The following is a 22,772-nucleotide window of genomic DNA, read 5'->3' as shown; positions in this document are numbered from 1 at the left end:
AAGAATTCAATAACTAGCAAATGCTTAAATTCATATTGCCTAGGAAATCCAAATCGGTCTGCTTGCGCTAAGGATTCAGACTTTGATTACGTGTTTCTTTCCAAGGGACCTCAAATCACCAGTCTGCAGCACCGCATGGATGTTATTCAGCACCCATTTTCATGCACAGAATGTTATTTACAGTATTTCACATAGTGCCCACACTCATCTTCTCAGATGTCTTCTATGAAATTTGCCTTCTTTATCTTGCTTCTTTACAAATACAGTTAAATTTACCTTCACAATTGTTACTCCATTCATGTTGGGTGTGGATCTGAGGAATCTCAGACTTTTAAGAACACTAAATGTTTTTACTACTTACTACACTTGGAGTAGACTCTCCATAGATACTAACTGTGGTCAGGTGCTGAGCCAGGCTGCAAAAGAGCCGGAAAAGGCTTTAATAAAAGCCAGGTTATGGCAAAGTCAGAATCTCTACCCCCACTTGAAACAAAAGATTAGTTGGTAGCCATTCACCATTACTTTCTGTCTTGATCAGCCACTAATTGGAAGTGAAGTGCATCTTGCCAGCTATTCTCTGAAAACAAGTTAAAAACTGAGAACTGAACTTGCAAATTAAATTCTCTACTCTGGAGGACAGCATTTTCCCAAGGATACAGACTCTTCTCATTTTAAGTCCTCAAATTAGAAGGGCGATAGTTGAGCAGAGAACAGACACACCAAAGAGTTACTACGGTTAGGAGCTTGGAGGGCTGGAACTGATCCTTTCCTCAAGCTTCCTAGGAAACATTCAGTCAAACTAAAAGAACCTCTGTGAACATTTAGACTTGCCTCTTACCTAATTCAAGTTACTTCCATGTTTATAATTTAGCAAACGTAGTTAGAAAAACTAGAATATGCATGTGCTCACCTTCCGAGGAGGGCAAGTCCGGTACTACTGCTCTCCAGTTCTTTCAGTGCTTAATTAGCACGCACCTCAGCTGTAGTCTGAATTTGTTAAACTTCTGTTTCAAATTAATGACTTCTTTTTTTTGTCTTTGCTTGCTATAATGAAGAACCCTCTTATCCACTTTTTCCCTCCTCAGTAAAGATGCTGGTACAAAGCGAGTCATCCGTTATCTTTTCTTTAACAAGTGAAAGAAATTGAACTCGTTTGATCATACAGAAGGAGCACAGGAGCCCAAATGCTTTTGATCAGTTCTCATGTCTCTTAACTAGAAAACCCCAAATTAACAGACACCAAGAAAAATGGTAACTAAGTAGTTTTACAATTAAAATAATGCTTAAAATCATTTTCAAGTGTTAATAACTGAAAAAGTTGTTAGTACAGGTACTAACAGATAAGGAAACTTGTTGTTAAAAATAGATGATTTTCTGCTTTTTAAAATATGCGATTTTCAGACTGACCTTGTCCCTTTTAAATTTTTATAGCAGCTTCAGTTCCAATTTGAGATTTTCATACGGGGTAGGCAAACCTTCTTATGTTCTGTATTAAATGCAAGACACCTTCTTGGCATGATCTGCAATATTAATAATATAACAGTACCAATTTCAGGAGCAGCAACGTAGCATCAACACATGCATACCTACATGAACAGAAATTTAGCCAGGGAAATTTAATCACTGGAATCTTTAATATATCATGGGGAAAAAAGCAGGTGTAAGATAGCTCGAACACAACTTGAGTTTTCCTCTTCTGCCATGCAAACACATGACCTTGTCATGCTTCACAAGGTAACACCAATGTAGCTGATGCAAGAAAACATATGCTTCTCTTTACTGGACTCAAAATAGGAATAGAGGGGAAAGAGAATTACACTCAGGGCCAAACCCAAGTTTCTGAAGACTAGACTTGCAGCTGTCACTGTATTCAGCATAAAACATCCCCACCCACACAAGCCCTACAGTACTCCTATCACTAAATGCCAAAACAGAATTGGAAAAATACTTTCTGGATGTGATAAACACTACAGATTCTTTAGTTAGCTAGGAATTTGCACTGATGTTATCAGAGGAGTTTTAAGACTGAGCCATTTTTAAGTTGCTGTGGCACACAGTTAAGCCACAGGAAAACCTAAATGATTAATTTTTCTGGATTTCAAAGGAGACTGACACACATTTGACTTTCCATGTATCGGCTGGCTTGCAGGCACTATCCAATAACCCAATTACCACTTAAAATGTCTACCATCTAATGCACAGACATTTCATCTAAATCTGGACACACCTTATTTCTGCATCTTGATAATAACTAAGAAAATCTGACTGGATCAAAAACCAGCAGTTTGTCAGTACCTCAGTTTATGGCACTGAGTAAACAAACATTCCTCTCACTGCTTTGCGGACTTCATTATTAATGAAGTAAAAAATTGCCAACATCAATCTACTGCTTCAGGTGGCCACCATAAGAAAAAGCAAATAGAAAGTTAACGCGACTGGACACAGTGGCTTATCTGGCAGATTTAGGGAAAGGTAAATTAAGAGCAGTAATCACCAGTGTCACAGGTGAGCTAATAACATTGGACTGGAATTGAAAATTCTTTTATACAGCTTCATCTGACCAAGAGCTGTGTTTCTGCCTCAAACCATATGAGAAACTTTTGTGACCTTCTCAGCTACTTCACTCTACTGAAGTCCACGCTAAAAGCCCCAAGGATATACTGGTCAGAACAAATGGACACTACTGGTCTTTTTCTCTCTTTTTTTTTTTTTTTCCTGAATGTTGCCAAGAAAAGAAGGGGGTGAAAAAAACAGGCATCACAATATCACTTGTTTTATTGAGAAAAGCCAGAGTGGCTATGAAGGGATTCTCCTCCTCTGCAGCTGTCACCCAGCTCACAGCTCCCCAGAAGGGAGCCCACGGCAACCGGCAGAACCACCCCAGGGCTCATCCCGCTGCAGCAGAGGCTGCCCCACGCAGCGCTGCTCGCTGCCGGTACCTCACAGCCTGCCTCAAACAGCAGCAGCAGCTTACCAGCCTTCAGCTGCTACAGACACTCAAAGCCTGCAGCTAGATTTGAGTTGTCCAACATTGTGTCTGAGATACAGAGAGGGAAGAAGCGTTTTCCTTGCCGTTCAATTTATCTTACGGCATATAATCAAAACCACGCCTCTAATCTGGGCTGGAAAACACCCAAGTGCAGCTGAATCAGGGCAACAGCACTGACTTCTCTACACAGTTTCCATCGTACCAAAACTTCACCCTGTCGGGAGCTCACCAACTGCTTCCCACAAACTCGCAATGCATCCAATATAGATGGTCTGCCACGCTCCAAAACTCACCTGTTCTGAACAGCTACAAAAGGCTATACGCTACATTTTCATTTATTCTTACTCTTCTCATCTCAAAACCCAAAGCAATCCTTTTTCTCCAACAGTTCTGAGCTGCCCAGAAGCAAAAAGCTTATGGAGCTAAGCAGCTGCAGCTACGGTGGGTGCAGAACAACAGAGAACTCCTGGAAGTGACTCGTTTAGGTTGAACAGCGAACTGAGAATGTAAAAACATTATTATACATTTAAGAAAAAGCAAAAACCAAAACCTGCATACTTTTGTCTTAGACAAAGAAATTAAAAAAACTACAGAACTGTGACATTATGATTAGGTCTTGTGACAGGCACACACTGATAAATTCAGCATTAAGTTCTCCAAAGGTATTCTTAACTCTTCAGCACTGCACGTACTTACCCAGCCAAAAAGGATCTTCCTGTATGAGATCATACCGCCAGCAAGATGACAAACTGGTATGCATTTAAGGAAACTGGGGCGGTGGGGGAGCAAAATACTGCTTTTCATAAACCACGATTTTTTCACTTGTTTCTATCACTTCTCTAAACTACAAAATTTTTTGTAAATGACGTCACTACCTACCTACCTTCCAAAGTTACTGTATCGCGCCAGTAACTCAGCAATTATGCAACTGACAATTCGCTCAGCTACAGTTTTTGCCCAAGATATTTAAAAAAAATACATAAAAGAGCAAGGAAAACAACTAAATAGGGGCAAAAAACTGAAGACTTGCTGCAGGCACACAAACCAAACAGGAACAATTGAAAACCACAGAGCAGTTAGTAATTTATACTACTGAGCCTAACGCCCGGACAGCCAGGAAAACAGCTGGCTCTGCACTATGGAGATGGCTCCACGAGAAGCAATCGGCACAGGGACGCTGCAGGAATGTAGGAGCACTAGTTCGCCTGGTTGGTGCAACAGCCACAGCAAACTGAAGCGCATCTCTTCAGGGGATGAAACGGAGCTAAAGTAAACGAGACTACACCAAAATTGAACTTATCACAGTTAGCTTGTGTTCCTTGATCAAGTATGGTCTAGTTTAGACTTTTTTTTGGTCAGCCCTGCATAGTTCTGCGCAAAAACCCGAGCCTAATCGACCCAGCACCAGCAGTGCTCCTCTTCCTGTCCCGTCCCCCTCCCAGTAATTCTGCATCACACAGAACGACTATGAACGTTAGCTATTTAGTTCTACTTTTAGCTCTGCTTTAAATAAAAGTGTGCTGAGTGCAAGCTGCATAATGAAGGCTCAAAACCATGGAGATGACACAGACTGCAATTGGGCAGCATTACCAGGCTGTGGGGTTTTTATTTCTTGGTTTTGTTTCTTTTTTTCTTTCTGGCAGACTTAACTGAATTTGTGGAACCTAACCAAAATTTGCCAAGGGAAGTTTGCGACTACATGCTGGAGCAGGCAAGCCGCCGGCTGGTTTCAAACAGAAGTCGTTTCAGACCTTGAGGACATCCTCAGAGTCTACAGACTCCCAGCGCGCATGCACACAGAAACACAGGAAGAACGGGTGAAGGGCTTCTGGACAAGTTCATAAGGAGCTCAAACTACATTATTTTCTCTAAGTATTACATTTCAAGGCCATCATGATGAAGCAATATGTCAGTCATGCAAGGACTTTTAGTAATGTAAAAAAATCTAACCTGCAATTCTTCAGAAAGGCCAAATCATCTTTTTTATTTCTTTGAGTTTTCACACTTAACTTTGAGTCCCTGCACAAATGTCTTTCTCATTTATTGATAAGGATAGGTGAAAAGAACAATCACATTTCCAGTTCTTTACAGGCTCTACTTCTGCACTTTAGAAAATTCACTGTTTCCACAAGCACCCTTTTAATGATGACAGGCATCATCAAGCGTTCTTAAAAAAATAAAATAAAATGAGAATTAATCAACTTGCAAGAAAACAAAAACCAAACCAGTGAGTGCAGAGTCAAGTCACTGTTTGACTTTATCAGCCACTGGGAAAATCACAAAAATCTGCTGCTACTCCAATTTGATCGCGCAAGCTTGTGAAAACTTTGCCTTGTCCATTTTTCATTTTAAAAAGTGTTCTTTCCATATTTACCATAAGTGCAGTGAACATGAGACATTCGTTTTCCAGACTTCATGTTGTGGCTGACAAAGCAAAATGCATACTGAGATTAGAAGGACATCAGAGCAAGAATCTCTGAAAAGGGCCACTGTAAATAAATGCACAGCGAACGTCTCCCCTGCCCACTCAAGCAGAGTCCTCAGCCACTGCCGCATGTCAGCGTCTATTTTAAAAGCAGGTCATGGATGCTTACAGAAAAGCCACAGACCCTTGATTTCTATACATCTGGGAATTCCTACATTTTGCAAGTTAGCACATATGAAAATGCACTAAGGACAGTACTCTGAGTTAATCTGAACTCTGGAAGTTCTACTACAAATAACCTTTGTAAAATAGTCAACATTCCCTATAACAGGTTTTTTGGGGGAAAGTGACTGTTAAAAAGAGACATCTTTCCATGTCCTGTTAATGTAACAAAACCCTCACTACAACATGACCATCATCAAATATGCATTTACTAGCCGCACAAAATCATAAAGTTACTTTGAAATTTGTTTGAAGATTAGCTAAAAGCACTGACAATGCAGTATTCTCGTGATTCAAGAAGAGTTCCCAAGCCATTAAAGTCTATTCCATTTTAAACAGTATTTCTCCTCTGCTGCTCTATGGAAGATCCACGCTGAAGGCCAGCATGTTTATCAGAACAGGGAAAGACCAAAACTTGACCGAAGTCCTACCAAATTAATACAGCAATTACATGGTTCATGAGTGAAAAATCTTGGAAGAATAATGTGCTTTGGTTTATCAGCTTACATTTTCTTTTTCCTCCATCAATTCTTTTTTTTTTATTTCAAGACTCCTTTTGCTTTGTTGCAGGGAAAATTAATTGAGCAGATGAATGTTCTATGTCCCTGCCACTTTTAGTTCATGCAACCTGGTAGGGCAAAGCAGTTGTTTCATTTGGATTCTTGCAAAAAAGCAACAAGAAATTTACTCATCTCTGTATGCAGATATGGTTGCCTATTATATGGAAACGTGACTTTGAAACACTGTATTTACAAAAGACAATATTCCAAAGCTGTTTAGTCTCTATGGACATCTGTATAATATCACGCTGCTCCATAAAAAGCTATTGCCGAGATGTTCTTTTGATTCCCCACAATCAAATCCCTTCACCCATTGCGAGGATTATGCTTCTGCTGCTCTTCGAAAGGACAGTATTATCCCTCGGATGCATCAACTCCAGCAACAGAATGGATCGCCTAACAAGGCAGCTAGAGCACAGCTTTCCTCGCAGCCTTCCCCTGAAAAAAGAGCGTCGATGTGGTCTTGCAGACAGAAGGTATCGGCTCGGAGGAAATACAACTAACTAGCTCCCTCATCGACAGGAGAAAGCAGGCCCATTGACTTGTGCCCTTTATGTATTGATGCTCTAGCTGAGTGAATTAAGATGTACAGGGGAAAAGCAAAGAGCATTAGAAGCAGGTATACAATGCAGGAAAGCATAGGAGCAATTTTATATCTTCTTCAATCTTCCTGAAACGTGATTACAGTTGACCTTTAAATCTAGTAGATCAGCCAATCAATTCCGCTGGAACGACCCTGTATATGTGATCTAAGAGCATACCCATACCTAAAAAAAAAAATTCCAATGGCTTTACGGCTTTCTGGCATAGTCATTTTATTTTGCTGTAAAAGTTACCAATTGATTTTACTTGCAAGAAAAACACAACATCAAAACTGCAGCATCAGCAGACACTAAAGGTCTTGGCTTCTTCCAGGATGAATGCAATATCAATAGTTATTAGGATGTATTCATACAAGGTACACAAGAGGGATGGAAAGAAGATGCTAGTAATCCCACTTAATCCTAACACAACCTCGACAGGTTCTTTAGGCTGTGGGAAAAAAAAATGAGAGGAAAACTATAAACACCAGGAAGCATTTACCAGGCAGAATGTTGAATTTGGAACAGAAAAGATATTTAACAGTTCTTTAAGTAGTAAAGCTTTCGTGTCTTGTTAGCTGTTGGATATATTTCAGACAATAAATTGTGCTTTGACAAAATAATCTGAGGGAGGCTTCTGGATGGTATTTGTCCGTAGTGGACACAGAATCGAGATCAGCAACTGTTAGTGATGCTATTTGTGTGCAGCATCTCCCCTGGATTTCTTAGAATACTCAGTCTGTAGCACAATCCTCATTTTATAGGAGGGAAAACAGACTCGGGTGACAGAGTGACTTGTGAAACCTCACCCAAGCCAAGGACAGTCGAAAGAAGAGGATGTACAACTCCAGGGGCCCTCCGGTCCCAGTACAAACTTGGCAATGCTGCCACTCCTGAAACCTTCACCCCCCATCAGAAATGTTTTGATATGTCTACACTTGCATTCACACAAAAACTAGACAGCAAGTTCTTTTAGGCAGAAAGTCGATAATTTCACACCATATTACATGCTAGAGTGTGCAAAAGAAGCAGACAATTGGAAATGAAAGGTTCGCTTTTGCTTATCAAGAGTAAGAGAGCGTACAGATTTATCAGCTCTGTGATCTACGAAATTTTTTACAAACAGCTTTGGAAGAGGCACCAAGCAGTGGAGCCAACCCAAAAAGAAAAAAAAAAAGAAAGAAATAAAAAATAAAAAAATAAAAAAAAGAGGCACTGAGCAAACTGAAAACGCTACATTGAAAATTCTGAAAATGCAAGATCTGACTTCAGAGTAAAACTGAACCATAAGGCAAGCCAGAGAACTTGTTAAGTCTGAGTGCAGACAACTGCAGAGAAAACTCTAAATAGAACCCAATCGAAAGCATATGGGTAGGGCAGGGAACATTAGAATAAAAAACTAACTAATGGTAAAACACACGGATGTTTTTTTTTAAAAGTCATGCAGGAAGAGAAACACATCCAACCTCATTGAGAGATAACCTTAGGGGGAGGAGGAAACTATTAACCTTTTAACTGCAGCTTTCTTGATACAAAAGTGGCATTTTCTCTGAATGAAGGATTCCTTTAACATAAAGAAAAGCCAACTTTTGAAGCAAGGTAGAGCCCAGTAACACGGCAGTAGTTGAGAATGTCATGATTTCCATCAAGAAAACTGTTTTGCAGAGATTAGGAACAGCTGTATCAAACCAAATTAGACTAAAACTGGAAACAAGCTGCCAAGACCCAAAAAATATATTTTATACATAAAAGAACATATTTGATTCAGCTGTTTTATTGTGGTGGTCAGCCAAGAAAGAGAAATAAAGTAAAATTCTGAGATTCCAGGCGTTGTCAGAGAGACTCTCTCATTTTTAACACTCTTTATGTAGATTTATTCCTTTGAGCATTTGGAATAGGAAAAATGTCAAACAGCTCATATTACAGATTCTTGAATATTCCCAAACCATGGGAAGCTTAAAACAGTTTAAAGACACCTGAGGGCTCTTTCTGCTCTAGACAACATTCTACACATCTTCTGTAGCAGTAAGAGGATGTTGCATTAAGGAAATTATACTCGATTCCTGTTGACATGAAAAGATTACAATAATTCACTTAAACCCACCTCTTGCGAGTAACAGTACATGCATCCAGCTTCTTTGTGTGCATGCTTGCAGATCCGAGGAGGCTTTTAGTGGCTATTTTCAATATCGATTTCCACAGGAATTGCAGTTTCATGTAATGAGAAGTAAACACGTCTATTCCAGAATACACCATAAAATGTCACATCTAGATGTAATTCCTTTGTGTCTAATGGCCCATGCAACGTACAAAGCACCTCTTAGGCTATGCCACTGCAGTTACAAAAGCTTAAAGAACCCAAATACAACTACCAAATTACTCAAGAGTGGTGCTGGTTTGGAATAGAACTATTTGTTCCAAAGCACAACTCTGAACATCAAAAACCCTTGTGATTTTACCACAAGCTGCCAGATGTAGCCATTACAATCTGCTTTCCAACCAAATCAAAACTGATCTTGAAAATATTCTTCGCCTTTCAACACAGTCATTACTTTTCATAATACTGATATATACTAATTCTACCCAATAAGCCTATTAGATATTACCGTCAGCTTGTCAGTAGTCCTGGTTTGAGCTAAAACAGAACCAATCTTCTGTTCAACAGTTTCACTTTCAGGCTAAGTCTCTTTGAAGAGACTGCACTTAGAAAGCTCACACTGTTTCCGCTCACAGCGCCTGCTTCCAGGAGCAACAGAGCTGGATGCTTATAGTTACTACTATGGACTGGTGTGCAGAACGGCTCCTGTTTGTGTTTGCTCCTCCAGTAACCAAGGTCACTGACAAACCTTGTGTGCCACGTTAGGGTGCCACACGTAAAAAGCTGCACCTCTGAGGAGAAGCAGCACCCCTAAGTCTTGTCAGAGACCTCCCCAGTGCCTGCCTGCCCTGCAGTGCCAGTGCTCACTGTCCCCACAGGCTTGGGTTCAATCTTGGGCTGGTATATACTATTTTAATTATTTACTTATTAGTACCACTACTGTTTCATTAAAGCTGTTTCAGTCTTCTTTTTCTCCCAATCCCTAAGTCTCTCTCACTTATTCCCTTTTCCCTTCCCCTTCAGGGAGGGAGGGGAGTTAATAGAGAGTCTCTGTCATTCATTTAGTGGCCAGCACAGCCCTAATCCTTCACATCAGTCTCCGTGCTTTTGAAGGGGAGGTATATTGGAACAAGCCAACTCAGGAGCATTTTAGAAAAAAAATGAACACTCCAAGAAATGCATTTTTAACTCACTTATACGCCAGGCAAGTGTACAACTACAGCCATTTGCCAGTTCCCTTTCCGGATTACTCACACGATCTAGCTTTAGGCATTTAACTCAAGTTCTCAGCAAACTCAGTGAAGCACCAGAACATGATGAAATGCTTCCCACTAAGCCAAGAACCTTACAAAACAGCACAACAAGGTAACTGCTGCTCAGGATACATAAACTTTTGATCTTTCTGTGAGAAGATCAAAAATGTGAAAGACTAGCACCTGGTAGAATCAATGAGCTTTCATTAAATCTTCTTTTATTAATTCAGAGTACATCTTTTTCTAGGTATATTGTAACTGAACAAGTGTCAGTGGCCAAAAGATTTTATTATTTCTTTTGTTTTCTTTCTTGTGCAAGTGGAAGCCTTATATGCAGGCATTTAAAATTAGACAAAATGAGCTACTACACACACTTGGGCTAATCTTGTATCAGCAGAGACAGCGATAACATTTACTGATAGTCACCTTTATCTCCGGAACTTCAGGATTTTACAGCTCTGATAGATTTAAGTGTTACCCCATACCAAGAAGATGTACCAACAACAAATGGAGTTAGGAGGGCAGTAATTCTGAGTGCAACGTTCATGCTGAATGTTCTCCTACCAACCCCCAAAGCCGCCCGGCTGTGGCACTACTAAGATGTCTAGGAGAGCCAAGAGATATTTCTGCAACTACCAAACAAGCCCAACAGCCATAAAGGCCACAATTCTAAGCACTGTGCTTAAAGTACTACTTTTCCCCATTTCTACTCCTTGCTGACCCAAGACAGAATAATATAATTACAGGGGGCAAAGAGGAAAAAAAACCCCACAAGCCCTTTTCTCTAGAGGCAGCATTTTACAAGAGAAGGAAAGTCTTGGTTTCCTGTAGAAGAGTCGCATGTGAGAGCTCCTGTAGAAACCAGAGCACCAGACTCAAGCATCCCTAAAAGCTGGGTCAGATAACCAGCCAGATCGAAAACGAAGTTCAACTGCAAGAATAAACATTTTCTGAAGAATGAAAAATGACCGCATGTGCTGCAAAGTGTAGCTTGCTTCCTGTTATTAGTGACATCTTACAACTTCGGGGAGAACAGGCAACCTGCTTCGAACTACCAAGCAAAACTTTATTTTACTAACAGGAATACTTTGAAAGGAGCAAATTCACTCTGAAAGGTCACCTGAGATCAACTGCACATCTTTTTCACTACATCTCTGCATGTTAAAACCAAAAACCAGGCAGACTTATGAACAGTAACGGCACTGATGTCATGGTCTGTAATTTCTTAATTCACATTCTCCAACTGTGACAGCATCAGAGCCACAAAACAACAACACTACCCGCAGGTCAGGACTACTCTTCCCCCCCAAGAAAACAAAAATCAATATGCATTGATCTCAAGAAGCAAGAGATTTCAACAATCACCATAGACTTCCTGGGTTACATCTTCAACAGCAGAAGCCCAGTATGAAGTTTGCTGAATCTAAAACTGCTGCCACATTTTCACCAAATTTCCCCGAAGCAGTAAACAAGCGAGTGGTCTGAACTGCACTGTTGATTATGTACAGCTCCTTACACAGACTATTTTCAATTTTATTAGTTTTTAGGTGATTTCCATGTTTTGTAGCCCAGTTATCAGCAGAATCTGATTAAGATGCAATGGGGAAGAACCGAGTATTGCTTATATGCAGTTCAAACAATTAAATCACCCTGTGAACTTTCCAAGGTGGCCAACTTTAGTAACTCCAAAAAGATTAGAGAGATGAGCATACAACTGTGCTGAAAAACCCCCACAAATAACAGTCACATAAAAAGACCTGACAACGACAATACTAGAGAGCAACAGGGTGACATCATTAAATTCTCCATTTTATTATTTTCTCTAGAAGCTATTAAAAAAACCTCCACCCACCTTTTCTATATAAAGAATATGAATGTGATGCTTATCACCTGTTATTTTATATTAGTGTTTGTATTCCTTGAATGCCCTTCACATGAAGGTCCCCAAACGCTTTACAAACGTCTTTAATTCGCCTCAAAGAAAGTGAGACACGACTTTAAATCCCTGAAAACATCCTGTATGCTGTCCTGGTGGCCAAAATCCACCAGGTAAGTCAGGCTTTCATCACCAGGAGCAAGTCAATCTTAGCTACTGAGAGCTGAGATACCAGGCAAACATGAAATTCAAAGGAATGCTGGGTCCGAGGGTTTCTTTATGACGCTGTTGCTCTGCAGTCCTATATATTCTTCAATTAATCCCCAGACAACACGGATTTCCACTTATACTTTGTGGGATTTCTCAACTTCTAAAATTAAAGCCTCTTCTTCCGATCTAATGATTGTACCAAGACTTACTCATCAACTTACTGCACTGCTGTGCCTGTGCAGGGCTTAGTTTGATTCCAAGTCTTTTATTAATACAAAGCAATGCGGTTTTAAACAATTTAGTTTGATGACCCCGTTACACAGTTTAGGAGGGGAAAGGGATCACTGACTTACAAATCCCACAATTCGGTCATCCCATGTGAACTGTATGAAGAGTTCTTGCAGAGGGTAAAAAAAGGAGTTAGAGGAGGAAGAACGGGGAGTGGGCAGAAGAGTTTTGCTTAAAATAGAGCAACATCAATCATCTCCATCCTGAAACAGGCTAACAGCTAGAACATTAATACTTATCAAAAGAAACAGGGAAAAAACAACCCCACTCATTAGCAAATAAAGGTGTTGCAAAGCATTAAACAATTCCCACCAGCTGACAAGGGGGCTGTGATTTATAATAGTGTGTATTGATATATCACTTCCCATAATTAGGAAAAGTGAGACTGGTACCGCTTAGAGCATTGTTTTGATCAGAGCCTCGAAAAATACTGCTGAATAACAACAAGCACCAGGCACACAACAGAAAACCACCATATCATGCTCTTAGGCTGCTTCAGATTTGGAATAAAGCTTTCTAACAAAACCAGCAAGAAAGGCAAATTCTGTTTGGACACATAAAACCTTACTTCATAATAGCATCCTAGTGGGAATTACTACTGTTGTAACTCTTGGAAAATCACAGATATAAAACATTCAAACCATGTAACAAACAAGTCAGAATCAAAACCTAATTATTTCCCATTTTTTAAGTAACAAGTTGCCCATCATCACTCTTCTTTTCCTAAAGTAATAAACTAATAGTCTACTAAAACATCAAAGACATTCAATTCCCTGCATACAGGTACAAGGTGGTATATGCAGCAAACTCTCACCTCCATAGCACGTTCCCAGTAGCGCAAAGAAAAAACCAAAGTTGTATAGTTATATATGGAAACAATAAAATATTTAAAATAGGCATGGGTTGGATTCTGCCTTAAGTTTTACTGTTGCAATTATTATTAGCTTTCCTGTTTTTCCTGTTTTCATTAGGGTTTTCACTATATTTCCCTCTCACTGTATTCACCTTTTTTTTTTTTAAAACTAACACTGCATATCCCATAGACTCTCAGAAAAAAAAGTATGCCACTTTTTTCCTTCTCCAGTAAAGTACACATAAATTATTGTAATTCCTGTCCCCTCCCTTATATTTTGGTACAAATACTTCTTTCTTCATCATAGCTTTTCCAGTACTTTTTTCCCCCATGACTGTAATACCATGGATAATTTGCAAACTACTTGAATTTGCCACTCCTGCCACTGCTGGTCACTAAAATCAGCCCTGTAATAACAAAAGTCAATATTCTCCAGACAGACAAGTGAGCAATAATTAATAACTATGGCAGCTCGATGCCATAGTTTCCTAGTTTCCTAGTCATGTTTAAAGAAAAGAGAACATTAATGTAATTCTGAACAGCAAGGGCATTTCACCGAAACATTTGAGTAAAATCGCACAAAATTAAAAGCCCGTAAAGGGCATTTTTCCAGACTGCCAGACAAACGACGTTAGTCATCAGCTGTATAATATTTGGCATCTGCAAGGCATTTCTGTCCAAAGAACCCAATGCACTCGAGACACATTTAAACAAGAAACTCTCCCAAGAAGTAGGTTATTATCCTATTTTATCTGTAAGAAAAACGAGGCACAGGAAAAATCATGTATCCTGTTCAAGGTTACAACAAAGATTAGTAAGAGAAGCAAGAATCGAATCCAAGTGGCCCAGCTCCTGCTTTGCGCCCCACGTACAAGAAAACACCAGTTTGTGTGTTGTTCATTCCTCCAGTGACAGGAACATAAACTCCCAGGGCTTATCTGCCCAGGGAAGGAGGCCACAGCTGGTAATCCCTCAATGCCTTTCCACTCCAGCTCTCTCTCTGAAACACTGATGCTGCTCTTACAAAGCAGATTAAAATGTGTTCTTCAGAGTGCAACACCGATAGCCTTGTAGAGACTTGTCACTTTGCTTCAATTAAAACCTTATTTTTTCATTTGTTCCCTTCTGTGAGCAAAACAAGGGATTTTGGTCAATTCAAATCTTTTCAGTAACTTCTTGAGAGCTTCTGCTCACTGAGAAAACCAGTATCTCGAGCAGCACCACAAACCTTTCCACTCTTAGCCCAGCAAGCACAGGGAATCTTTAAAAGCACGCTCCAGAAGCAACGGGCAAGCAAGTGATCCCGCTCCTGTGAAACAGTTTTCTTCAGTGCCACACATCTCTGACTGATATTACAGCATACCTGAAAAGAAAATATTTCCCAACTTGGGCAGATAAAATCTTAGCAGAATAAGCTGGACCTCCATGCAATGGCACGTCACAATATCATAACACCGTATTTTTGTACATAAAAGTCCTGAAAGGACAAAACGTTGGCCACCGGCCCGAACTTCCAAAGAACTGCCAATGTAATAATTCACTTACGCTGTCAATGCTACCGTAAAACTACATTAAATTCAAAATGTTTGAGGGTATCCAAAATTCAAAATTAATGTTCCTTGGAATGAACACTCCATTTTACAATCAAGATGAACAGGGGGAAAAAAATAATATTTCAACAGAGTTCCTCTACTATTATTGTTAACATTTAATGTAATTTATTGTCATTAAACTCAATATTTGTGTCTAATCAATACTAAGCCACCAAGGGCAGTCGTAACAAGTCTGGACTTTCTCTACAGGCTCTATTGATTTCTTTTTTTGAAATCTACAATAAACACAATTTATACAAATAATTTATCAGGGAACACATCAAAATAATTTAATAAACAAAAACTGTATATTCCTTTTCTCTTCTGTCATGTGGCAGAAAATCATTTTAACTCATTAATGGTGATCTCAACAGTTCGATTTGAAATTTATGTAAAAACAAGAGGAAGCTATGAAGCAACAAATTTAAATCCAAATATTTTTGGTGTGTTTCCACATGCAGACCAACAGTATTTTTTCTGTATTTGCCAACGTATTACTTTCAAATAAATTTATGACAACTCCTGTCCAGCTTTGTTCATTTGGAATATTTACAATGGACTGACACTGGGAAGTTTATGCAAATTTCCAGGATCATCTTTTCTCAGATGATTTATTTAAATAATTTGATCTAAATCCCACTTGCCCAGAGAGTCACAAAGTCAGAAAAGCCGATTTTTTGCTTTCTGCTTGAAGTGGTAGATCATCTAGCCTTCCCAAACCCACTCATGATGGTAAAACAATACCACCACCACTCCCATACACCTCGACACATCAATTCAAACCACAGAAGTGTTGGAACTGCAACAAAGCAAACTGACAAATGCAGCTCTGAAAATAGGAGAGCATACACCATTGTGAAGTTAAAAAGAGGGAAAAATAACATCACCTGTTCAAGACTACAATTGTTCTAAGTTTCCTCCGTTTCTGCTGCTAATGGTATTATTTGAAAGTCTGAAAACAAAGTCTTTACTGCAAAGGATAAAAAAAACAATTCAGAAAATGGAAAAATTACTTACAGAAGACAGTATTTTCACTTAGGCAAGTAAATTCTGCTAATACTGCTATCGTTCAGCACCTTGGGGAAGACAGTTTGCTGCTATCCAACAAACTCAATGGTTCTTAAGTCTGGTAGAAAGAGTAATTCTACAATAGTTCTTTAGTTGATTTGGTAGTTGATTCACTTTGCATATACTCTTCAAATAAGCAAGTGAAAGCAAATAAGCGAAAGCATCCTATGAAGAAAGGGGAAACTTGCCCTGTAAAAGCATTTGCCTTGCTCAGCAGACACGGAACACATTGTGTGTTTTCTGTTCCACCGCAGTCAACGGAAACACTTTAGCAGCCACTGCCTGAGGCACACACAGGGCTAGGGTGTACAAATGCTTTGCCAAGGGCAAAGAGGATGAACAAATACCCACTAGAGGCAACAAATAACCTCCCTAAAGCAGCAGATGGAAACCAAAAGTTTATACGACTCGAATGAGTCCAAACTCCTAGATTCCAAAAGCCTGCATGTACTCTGCCTGCCAGCAGTACTGTAAATGGATCAGGCAACTCCACCATCCAAGCTTTATTAAACACCCTCTCTAGGGGTAAGTATGCGATGTATGCATCATCAACCCCCCCCCCCCCCCAAAACCTCTTTGTCACTCAGTACTCAGAACAAATAGCAAGAAACATGCAGTTGCTTGGTAAATGATGCTCTTAATCATGAGATTATGGTTTCACCTCTGGCAGAAAACAAGCAGCATCCAGGAACGAGGAGATTCAGCTTTATAACAGCCCTTGTTACAAAGGTATCCTGAAGAACAACAGAAGCAAGTTCTTCCAATGCTCTGTCACAAATATGAGGTTACGACTCTTTCTTTTTTTAAATCAAAACTTAATCAGTATTTTAGTCTAGTAAGTGACTTTTAAAAGTTCCTTTCATCTGAACTGATAGCTGGTGCGCTCTCCCCTGAATCTCAATCCAACAAAAGAAGCAAGTCACACGGGGCAAGGCAGCAGCACTCTGCAGCTCAGTCCTGACTGTTCCAAGGAGTATCAGGCCACACATACAAAACTCTTCCTACTGCTGCTGTCGTCTTAGATTTCAGCTGCTCATGCACAACAATCATTTTTTAAAAAGGAAAACAAACAGCTATGAACTATGAAAACCAGAATTCAACTACAATTACTAAACAGAGACAGTCCCCATGACAAAAAAACCACCAACCTTCCAGTTTCTACAAACTCCCTAACTTACCAGTAACACCTTATCTGCATTACCCATACAGAACGAGAGCTCATGTTTATCTTATCTAATATTATATCTTCCTTATTACATTAAAGGGCACATATGGATCCTTCTGGGAAGCAGCACTTCAATTGTAATGAAGAAAACCTCATTTCTTAAGTAAAATTAATAATTAAATAAAATTGAGGAGGAAGGGAAAAAAGATTTATCACGCAGACCTCAATACTGTTCCATGGCTACTACATGCACCGCACCAAGTAATTTACTTGTATGATTTCTACTGCTACACAAAAGAAGCTAAAGCAAAGAAGAAAACATTGAGCTCTTGTCTGCAATAAGATCAACTTCTTGTTTTGCAGCTGATGGCTTGTGAGCTGTCAAACACCTGAAAAAGTAAAGTTCCTTTACAGCTGCAGGTGTATGTAATTAATGCATTCGACAAGCTGCTGTGTTCCCAAACAGCTGCTTCCATTAGACTCACAACTTTACCACCTGCAAAACTATTTGGTAAACTACAGTAAGTAAATACCAGCATAGCAGGTGCTAATAAATAATGAGTGCTGCCAAGGTAACGCACTTCTGTAAAGAAAATTTTCATTTTTTTCTGTACCCCTGGAGCAGGCAAACTCAAAGGTACTCAGACACAGAGGAACAAGTGTTGTGACACACAAAAGTAGTAAAATAAGATTCAAGACAAATCTCTGTGATTGTTAAATGCAAACCGTCTCTACTGCACTAAGCCAAAGGGTTAGGTCAGTAAATTTGGACCTAAAAGTGGGTCTTCTCACAGTACATAACCAGCCACAGCTACAAGTATTCACTGTGATAAACAAAACAATTTAAGTGTCAAGCAAGTCTAATCTATATTAATGTTCACATTTAAACAGAGAATTTTCTACTTAGATACATGAGTATGATTTTCACTATGCTTCTCACCCAGCACTGCTACTTAACCTGAAAGGTTTGTCCAGGCATCCAAGACCAGAAGAAAATTTGGCCTTGGCTTGACCCAGCATCAAAACAAAGCTGCAAATATAAAGAATTAACTGTTCTAACATGCACTATCTCAGGAACCACAAGGAATGATGATTAATACAGCCTCAGTTGAAATTTAAAGAGAGAAAACTAAACAAGCTTTTACTTATGCAACCAATTTTTCCAGAAAAAGTAAGAGTCATATAGTTAAGTATGATCCACCCCCAGATTTACAAAACTGCTGAAGTTTTAAATGCATTCATATACCAAAAAAAAAAAAAAAAAAGAAACAATTTGGTAGTACTATGCTTCAAAGAGTTTCATGTGGTCTATGGTATTTGGAAGGTTACTGTCATTGTATTCTCCAAAACCTGGCTGAGAATATCATTTCTAAAGCAGAAATACTGATACAAGTGAACCAACTAAAACCTCCTCATTCAAGCAAACAATTACATAGGATAACTTTTGACATGCTGGGCATTTTTTTTGTTTGGGCTTTTGATGATTTGTTGTTTTGGGGTGTGGGAGTTTTCAAGCATTACCATTTCAGGTCTCTAACTGTTCTACCACTTTTAGATAAAACTAATGCAGGAATTTTTTTTTAAAAAAATATATGCAGTACTATGTACAGTGTTTTGATGTACTGAACAATAATTTGCTTCTCATGAGATAGCCCAGTTATTACTACCAACCTTACTTATTACTGTCCTACAAGTTATTACTACCAGCCTCCCCACGTTTTAAGGAAAATCAGAACGCATCAAAACATGCGACACAAAGTCGCTCATTTTCCCTATATTTCATGAATGTTCTTCTGGAATTGCACCATAGCCCTGAAACTACTCCATCTATGCTCCCCTGGCAGCCGTGTGGCTACTCCCGCCATCAGTAATGCATGAACAACCAGAGAGAGGGGAAAATGCCCTTATCTCAGCTCATCAAAAATACAAGCAAGTCAGCCACAAAGGAGTCACAAATTAAAAATTAAATGCAGACATAAAGTGTATTGACACATCACCACACCTAAATCCTCCCTTCAAAGCAACAGAAAACGCCAGACACACAGCTAATAAGAACAGAAGGCAGCTAAAGGATGTAATGCAATAACGCGGATTGAAGAAGTGTATTTAGCGATGAAGAATTAAGCAGCAACATACAAGAGCATCAGCAGGGTTTTTGCTCCTAATGCTAAATCCAGCAGCTACACCCTCACACGGGCAACACTGCTCTCAGAAACGGGGCAACCTACCCGTGCCTGCTGACTTCTGTTTCACAGCTAAAAGTTACTGTTTAAGTTGTATTTAAATAGCGACTTTTTACCTAATGATTCTGAACTTTACAAGCAACTTTACAAGTTCAGAAGAATCATTAGGTAAAAAGTCGCTATTTAAATACAACTTAAACAGTAACTTTTAGCTGTGAAACAGAAGTTAAAGACAACAAAGGAAGAAGAAAATATATACTGCTTTTCTCCTAGAACATTGTGTATTTGAGTGCATAAGACACTAAACCTTTCTGTTTCTGAATTAAGAGTCCAGTACTACAAAAAACTGCTTTTCAAAGCTCCATAACATTCTAAGTTAATAAAAAACTCCATTAGAACAACTCTGTCAAAGCTATCTCGTTATCAAGTGAGTTTACTCTGATAATGACGCAAAGAAGTAATTAAATCACTGAAGACTTAACTGCATTACAAGTTTACATGTATAAATATTAGATGGTTTTATTTTTTCTGAAAGTAGCAAATGAATTATTTTTCTTCAGTGCCAATAATCTGCTTCCAACAGCAAGAAACACAAGCAAACATAAAGTATTTTCTCAATTAATAAATCTCTAATTAAAAATCCTTCCGGTCCCCCCTTTTCCAGCCATACCAAATTTCTATCAATGCTGAATTCTACCAATTCCAGACGACATTAACACATATTTGTATTCTGAAACGTGACTGTACAAACATTAATGTAGTCCTCGTACAAACACTATTATAGTACTCTATTTTAAATATGAATAATATTAGACTAGTTGGCTCAACGTACAACAAGAACTTGCCTACGAGGTATTTCTGTAGTCTGAAAGTCTTCCTTGTTCAAGTATCGTAATAAATAATTTAAAGTGGAATTGTTTCTTTTAATGCCCTAAATATTTTCACATTTACTATTCCTGCTTACTCCTGCTGTCTGCTGTAAGTTTGTTAGAACACATAGCTCTGGAATCTCACATTAGTAATAACTGTCATGACACAAACTAATCCATCCTTTACATTTTGTAACACCTCACTACTATTTCAAGCATAAATTTAAGAAAGCTTTCAAATACTTATTCATTTAAATATTTCTATAAAAAGTAATAAGCATGCTCAAAAAATTCAGGATGGGAACAGGCAACCTGAACCATAACGGTGCCCAGACAGGGACCAGTAATAATTGAAATAATGCATTGTTTACTTATTTAATAAAAGAGTTGCTGAGCCACAAGTAGACTGTGTTCAGAGAAGGAAACATACCTATCCCATTTTTGTCTCCTGATGTATTCAGCACAAAGGTTTGTGAACCTGAATTATACTCACGAGAAAGAAGTTTCTTTCAACAAAACCAAAACCTGCATTATCTGCCCTTCTTTTTTAACCTTACTTAAAATTCAACGCGATATATACAGCCTGAAAAGACTAGATACGCCAAAGCTGTTGAATACCAAGTTACTTCTGAGACCAGTTTACCTTCTGAGATCGATGCTTTTTAAGAGCAGAAAATGGTACGGAAAGGCATCAAGATTTCCGATGATGGCGATGCCCCTACATGTTTCTTTCCAAGTATTACGTGTGGAGGCAGCATAAGTGCTTGACTCTCTGCTCTAATAGCCCACTGCCTTTTGCTACACCGTTTACCACCAGATGCAAGGACATGACATACTTTTTATTTTGTATCTACATACGATGCTAAAGCGCTAGCATGGAAAGTATTGTTCTGCTTGGGAGCTAACATCCCATTTGAAAAACAAGGGCATGCCACCCTTGAAAGAACATATAGGTACGTTTCACGCTCCTCAAACTCACTAATTTGGACAGTCTCAAAAACTCAGAAGTCTACCTTATCACAAATCATAGAATCACAGAAACATTCAGGTTGGAAAAGACCCTTGGGGTCATCAAGTCCAACCTATAAATCAAACATTCTGTAGAAATATGGAACTAAATTACAGTGATGTATTCTTTTACCTTATTCGACCATTTGTAGGCTTGAAGCAGCTGGCTGTAAAGAGGTGTTTTGTCCTGAACAGGATCCAGACTCAGCAGTCCACTATTGTGCAGGGGGTGGTTCTCAGATGGTTTACCAACCAGGTTGCTCAGACGCTCCAGTTCACTGAAAGAAAACAGAACATTATGGCTTTTAAGTCAGATCTGCAGATACAGACACCCCAGACGCACAGGTCTGCTGCAGGCACAGCAACCGTGCATGAACTCGGTTCTAATATCAAGGTAGTTTTAAATACCTCTCCAATTCAATAAAAAACATAATTGCTCTCCTTATCGAAATAACTTAAAGGGCTCTGTTAGTCATTAAGCTCAGTACTTCTCAGGAGACAAAATATAAGTCAAAAGTCTTTGTAAGATAACCTGGAAAGAATCAAACTATGGCAGGTCCTGCTCACAAGCATTTCCAGAACCAAGGGCATCTTTTGAGCAATACCCTCAGAAACTACAGAACTCTGACTTTAGTGCTGCCTGCAATACTAGAAGTATTTTTTTTAAAACCATCAAGCAGGCAAGATATCTCAACATTTTATTAAAGAACTAGAAATTAACATTGTCCTCATATAAATGTACAGAGGAACTGGGATGAGTCCTAAGCTTGGAGATGGTCCTGCAAAGTTCATGATTACTGTAAACAAGTACACACATCCCCAGCTCCCAGGAGAAGGAAGCATCCTCTGACTGCTATGAGCAATTTGTACATTTGTAAACGTGTATAAAATACTCAACTAAAGCACAAGCAGCACCATTTTCCCATGACAAAAGTCTCACTGTGAAATGATCTATTATTGCTTCATATCTCATTTGTCAAACACTACATTTAATAATAACAAAAGTTAAGCAATTTTTAAAACTTTCATTAATCAATTGTAGAAGAAAGACTGGCTAGTTTGCACAGATATAAAATGCAGTTTTTCAAGTGACATGACTAATCAGGTGCCTTTCCTTCTAGCTTTTGAATGTTACACCCTGCTCTGAACTTCAGAACTTACACTAAATTAAAAGCAGGATTCAAATCCTTCAAACGGTGACTTCTGAAAATTGTTTTAAAAAAAAAATCCCAAATATCTTCATTTGCATTTAATAAAGGTTATGAAAAAAACACCAACAATTACGGAAACTAAGTTAAGATACTTCCACATTCTATTACCACAAAATTCTTCCTTTATTAATAATAATTTCTTCAAGTTTCCATGGCCTACATTTCTTCTAAGCCTCTAGGGCTGTGTACACTCATGACCGTGCTTAATATTTCTTGACAAAATAACACAATAAAAATAAATGTGAATAGACATAATAACTGTTGATTTCTTGAACAAAGATCCCATTCAATACTTCCATGACATAAGCCACAGTCCACTGA

At 38.8% G+C, this 22,772-nt stretch overlaps 1 pseudogene; it reads right to left on the bottom strand.

Moving 5' to 3' along the window:
- Window positions 1-21,346: 21,346 nt before the first annotated feature.
- On the bottom strand, window positions 21,347-21,518 carry LOC104271344 (annotated as a pseudogene).
- Window positions 21,519-22,772: the final 1,254 nt, after the last annotated feature.

Source organism: Apaloderma vittatum, unplaced genomic scaffold, assembly GCF_000703405.1.
Source record: "Apaloderma vittatum isolate BGI_N311 unplaced genomic scaffold, ASM70340v1 scaffold31113, whole genome shotgun sequence".
Classification (NCBI taxonomy): domain Eukaryota; kingdom Metazoa; phylum Chordata; class Aves; order Trogoniformes; family Trogonidae; genus Apaloderma; species Apaloderma vittatum.
Note: the sequence above shows the minus strand (reverse complement) of the source record. Positions and strands in the feature narration are given on the sequence as shown.